This window comes from Primulina eburnea, chromosome 13 (genome assembly GCF_022965805.1).
Source record: "Primulina eburnea isolate SZY01 chromosome 13, ASM2296580v1, whole genome shotgun sequence".
NCBI classification, from domain to species: domain Eukaryota; kingdom Viridiplantae; phylum Streptophyta; class Magnoliopsida; order Lamiales; family Gesneriaceae; genus Primulina; species Primulina eburnea.
The window spans coordinates 28,969,798-28,976,275 of NC_133113.1; positions in this window are offsets into that span (position 1 = coordinate 28,969,798).

Below are 6,478 nucleotides of genomic sequence, written 5' to 3' on the forward strand. Positions count from 1 at the left end.
CATCTGCCACATATCGTCGCAAAAGGGATACGTGAAACACGTCATGAATCCCAGACAGATACGGAGGTAATGCTAACCTGTAAGCCAAATCTCCCACACATTCCAGAATCTCAAAAGGACCAATAAATCTCGGAGATAGCTTACCCTTGAGACCAAATCTCAAAATCCTGCGAAAAGGCGAAACTCGGAGAAACACTTTCTCACCTGGCTGAAAATAAAGAGGTCGCCGCTTGGTGTTCGCATAACTAGCCTGTCGATCCTGAGCGATCTTAATCCGTTTCTTGATTACTGCAACTTTATCAATAGCCTGCTGGACTAACTCCGGTCCCTCAACATGTCGTTCCCCAACTTCGTCCCAGAATAATGGAGTACGACAACGTCGCCCATACAACGCCTCAAATGGTGCCATACCAATACTACGATGATAGCTGTTGTTGTACGCGAACTCAATCAAAGGCAAATGATCCTGCCAAGCGGGTCCGAAATCCATAACACAAGCTCGCAACATATCCTCAAGTGTACGGATAGTCCTCTCTGTTTGACCGTCGGTCTCTGGATGATAAGCCGTACTCAAACTTAGTGAAGTGCCCAATGCTGACTGGAAACTACCCCAAAATCGTGAGGTAAAACGAGGATCCCTGTCACTAACAATACTGACTGGCACTCCATGCAAACGTACAATCTCTTGAATGTACAAGCGAGCCATCCGATCGAAAGTGAAGTCACGGTTATAAGGCAGAAAATGAGCAGACTTGGTGAGTCGATCCACCACTACCCAAATAGCATCACTATTCCTCGAAGACAATGGCAAGTGAGTAATGAAATCCATCGTGATATGCTCCCACTTCCATTCAGGAATAGGTAGATTCAACAATAATCCTCCAGGTCGACGGTGCTCTGCCTTAACCTGCTGACAAACAAGACACTTGGAAACAAACTGATAAACACTGCGCTTCATCCCTTTCCACCAAAATCGTGTCCTCAAGTCTTTATACATCTTATTGCTTCCTGGATGGACACTCAACTTGCTTCGATGAGCCTGAGACAAGATCTTTTCCCTCAAATTATCATCCTCTGGTACTACAACCCGATTAGACAAACATAGAAGACCATTAGACTGATAATGGAAACCGCTATCTCCACCCGCTAACCGAGCTAATCTCTGAGTCTTCAGATCAGACATCTGAGCATCTCGAATCCGAGCGAACAAAACTGGCTCAGATAAAATGGTAGCAACACGAATGCTCTCCATACCTTTCCGATGTTTGAAGTTAAATCCCAACGAACAACAATCCTGAATAGTACTAATCATAGCACTGGTCTGAAGTGCAGAGGCTCTCACCTTACGACTAAGAGCATCGGCTGTGAGATTCGCAGAGCCTGGATGGTACTTGATCTCGCAGTCATAATCTTTCAGTAGATCCATCCAACGACGTTGTCTCATGTTCAACTCAGCCTGAGTGAACAGATACTTCAGGCTCTTGTGATCAGTAAAGATTTCAAACTTAACCCCGTACAAGTAATGACGCCAGATCTTCAGTGCGAACACTATAGCTGCCAACTCTAGATCATGAATAGGGTACTTTTCCTCGTGAGATTTCAGCTGCCTGGAAGCGTAAGCGATCACATGACCATTCTGTGTCAACACACACCCTAAGCCTTGGAAAGAGGCATCGGTGTAAACATTGAAACCATCAGATCCTGACGGTAACGCCAAAACAGGTGCAGAAGTCAGAAGTCGACGAAGCTCTCTGAAACTATCTTCGCACTCAGATGACCACTCGAATGGAACATCCTTCCGAGTAAGTTGCGTCAAAGGTCTAGCTACCTGGGAGAAATTCACGATGAAGCGACGATAATACCCGGCCAGACCTAGAAAACTACGGATCTCGGCCACCGTCGTAGGACGTGACCAATTCAGCACTGCTTCAATCTTGTTGGGATCCACAGAAATTCCTTCCTTGGAAATCACATGACCAAGGAATACTACACGATCAATCCAGAACTCGCACTTACTCAGCTTAGCATACAATTGCTTCTCACGAAGAATCTGCAACACAATCCTCAAGTGCTGGACATGCTCCTCCACACTGTGAGAATAAATCAAGATATCGTCGATGAAAACCACAACGAACTGATCTAGAAAATCACGAAAGACTCGGTTTATCAGATCCATGAACAGCGCTGGCGCATTCGTCAATCCGAATGGCATAACTAGAAACTCGTAATGCCCGTATCGAGTACGAAATGCAGTCTTGGAAATATCATCATCTCTGACTCTCATCTGATGATAACCCGATCGCAAGTCAATCTTGGAGTAAACAGAGGTACCCTGAAGCTGATCGAACAAGTCATCGATACGAGGTAATGGATACTTGTTTTTGATCGTCACACGATTCAGCTGGCGATAATCAATACACAATCGCATCGATCCATCCTTCTTCTTGACAAACAAAACTGGAGCTCCCCAAGGTGAAACACTCGGACGAATATAACCTTTATCAAGAAGATCCTGTAATTGCTGCTTCAATTGTCTCATCTCTGACGGAGCAAGACGATAGGGGGCACGAGAAATCGGTGCAGTCCCTGGCATTAACTCAATGCCAAATTCCACCTCTCTAACCGGAGGAAAACCAGGAATCTCATCTGGAAAAACATCAGGAAATTCACAAACCACTGGAATATCCTCTATACCAACACTACCTGTGGATGTATCAATCGCATAGATGAGGTAGCCTTCCCCGCCCGCCTCTAAAGCACGACAGGCTTTCAGAGCAGATACCACTGGCATCGGAGGTCGCGCTCCCTCACCATAGAAAAACCAACTAGAGCTCTCAGTCGTACGGAACTGAACAAGCTTCTGGTAACAATCCACAGTAGCTCGGTAGGTAGTCAAAATGTCTATACCCAAAATACAATCAAAGTCTTCCATCTCCAGAATCATAAGATTCGCAGTCAACTCGTTACCCTCGAAATCTAAAGGACAACCCATCACTAGACGCTTGGCTAAAACCGAATGACCCATCGGGGTAGAAACAGAAAGAATAACGTCTAGAGAAACATACGGTAACTTATGACGCTTAACAAATCGTGCAGAAATGAATGAATGAGATGCTCCGGTATCTATAAGAACAAAAGCAGGAATACCGCATAAACAAAAAGTACCTGCTATGACTCTCCCGGTCTCATCTGCAGCCTGATCCTGGTTCAGCGCAAACACCTGACCTTGGGCACGAGGTCGAAGATTCGAACTACCCACTGCCTGACCCTGCCTCCTCTGCTGAACAGTCGTCTGAGATCCAGAACTGGATCCTGCTCCACCTCGCAACTGAGGACAATTCTTCTTAATATGCCCCATCTCTCCGCACTGATAACAAGCTCCTGCGGCTGCTCGGCATTGCTCCGATGGATGGTTCTTCCCACAATGCGCACAAGATTCCTTCTTCTTACCAAAACGGAAAACACCGCTAGATCGAGATCCAGATCCAGAAGAAGACGAACCAGATTTCTTGAACGACTGAGATCGAGGCCTCAAAGTACTCGGAGGTCTAGAAGAAAGAATAGCCCTACCACGCTGGAGACTGATCTCTGCCTGGCGACACCGGTTCACTAACCCATCATAAGAAGTAGGATTATCACAGACAGTGACTCGGTCAAAGATCTCCTGGTTAAGACCCTGGAAAAAATGGTCATACTTGGCCTCAGAACTGCCACTGATATGAGGAGCGAAGGGTAACAACTCGAAGAATTTCTGCTGATACTCATCAACAGACATACTCCCCTGCTTAAGATTCAGGAGCTCAATCGTCTTCGCCTGGCGAAGGGCTGGAGGAAAATACAGCTGCATGAAAGCTGCACGGAAATCGGCCCAAGTCACCCTACCCTGGGACTGGACTATCGGCGCAGAAGTCGATCGCCACCACTTGCGCGCACGGCCCTCGAGAAGAAAGCTAAGGGTCTCTATCTTCTGCTCCTCGGTGCACTGAAATGCACGGAAACAACTCTCCATGCGCTCTAACCAGTCCTCAGCATCATCGGGAGTCTCTCCACCGACTAGAGGCTTAGGCCCCATCTGAATAAAACGATGCAAATCAAAACGCCTAGGACCATCCCGACGATGACGATGCTCACGATGACGCCTATGATCATCCTGGTCGCCCCAACGACCTACACTCCCCTGACTACTCTCATCACCAAAGTGGTCAGCCATCGCTACAAGATAGAATGGGGAAAAATGGTAAAATGGTCAACGAAAATCCCAAAACAGAATCTATATCCCAAAATCGTAAGCATGCTCTGATACCATAAATGTAGTGACCCGTTCCAGAATCACCTACTAATCAAGAACTAAGCATGCAACTTAACTTAATTAATAACAATCAGAGATAATAGCGGAAAAGGTCAACAAATGATAGTTATACAACCCCATCGAAAATCCATAACAACTCAGAATGAAAAGAAAGTATACGGTACAACCATATCGAATCAAAGAGTACTGAATAAATAACTCCACCGGCTACTCAACGTCCTCCTCCTCCTCCTGAGCCATCCAACCTGAGGCCTGCCCCGTGGAAATGGGGTGTCCAAGATAAACAAAACCGAGGACGTGAGCGATAAGAACGCCCAGTACAAAAGCATGAGTATACAAACCTATATGAAATGCACATGCTATGATATGATACCAGGGTAGTCAAGAAACAGGAATCACAAAAGATCTCAAAATGCTCAGTCTAGAGGCGCCAAGTGGATAGTGCCGCGCGGTCCTACCTCTGGGTCACTGCATCCACTGCAAGAACAGACGTGGACCTAAAATGTCCCGGATCACCGAAGCCCTCCAGACCCGTCGGCCACTGTGTACTCTCGGTGTCCATGCGTCCACAAGACAAGACAGGGCTGAGCGGCCCCACAAGATATATAGCTTATCTCGAAAGAGATACAGCTCAACAGTAAAGGCTATCTCGAAGGAGATACGGCTCAACATGAAATGCAACGTGCAGTAATAAACGTGACATAATAGCATGCATCATATGACATATATCAATGCACCACATAATCATGCAACACATATAAGAATGTATACTCAACCAGGATATCTCGGATAGTACTTTCGTACCTCTATCACAGCAATCTTAATCCACTGGAATAACCAGACAACAGGTCTAGTCCAAGCCTATTCATCAAGTGAAAACCATCACTAAAACTTATCTACCAGACTTAACTAGATAATCCTGAGATAATACTGATACAATTCCAAACCTTCGTCCGTCGCTAGCCCACTGATGCCGCTAGCTCCCAACTAGAGCACAGCTCCGCTACAAGACCAGCAGCTCCCCGCTAGTGCCCGAACCTCGGAAAAAGACTAGAATCTCACAGAAACGACTGAAATGCTATGGAACTCTCTGAATTGGCGAGTCACAAATGAAGCCTCGCGCCTCTATTTATAGCTAATGTTCGGACGATCCGAACCATTTCGGAAGCTCCGATCCGGCACACTTCGGACGGTCCGAACTCTGATCGGACGATCCGATCCTTGCATGACTTCCACGAGTACAGCCACCTGTCTCGGACGATCCGAACCCCAATCGGATGATCCGAACCTTACCACGTGTCTAGAACCCTTCCACGTGTCCAGCCACCTGTCTCGGACGGTCCGACACTGGCTCGGACGATCCGAACTCATCGGACGATCCGAACTTGTTCGGTCCTTCCGATCCCACCGAAAATATAATTAATCCGATAATTAACTCAAATTAGGAATCGGGTTACTACAGACACTCTTCCTGTTTGTGAATCTTGTCTAGAAGGAAAAATGACTAAGAGACCTTTCTCTGTAAAGGGCAATAGGGCCAAAGAACAACTAGAGCTTATACATAGTGATATATGTGGTCCTATGACTACACAAGCTAGAGGTGGTTATGAGTACTTTGTCATTTTTATAGATGATTACTCAAGGTATGGATATATTTATCTCATGCATAGAAAATCTGAGACTTTTGGAAAGTTCAAAGAATTTCATGTGGAAGCCGAAAGGCAACTAGGAAAATATTTGAAATGTCTTCGATCCGATCGAGGCGGAGAGTATCTTGATACTGAGTTCAAAGATTATTTGCTAGAGCATGGTATTTTATACCAACTCACAGCACCTGGTACCCCTCAGCAAAATGGTGTTGCTGAAAGGAGAAATCGCACTTTGCTTGATATGGTGAGATCTATGATGAGCTACTCTTCACTGCCAATCTCGTTTTGGGGTTATGCAATAGAGACGACCACTTACATTTTGAATGCAGTGCCATCTAAGTCAATCCAAAAGACACCTCTAGAGTTGTGGAACGGGAAAAAACCTAGTTTATCTCATTTTCGCATATGGGGGTGCCCAGCACATGTGCTTGAAGGAAAGACTGGGAAATTGCATCCACGTTCAAAAGTGTGTTTGTTCGTGGGATACGCCAAGGGAACGAGAGGAGGTTGGTTTTATGAT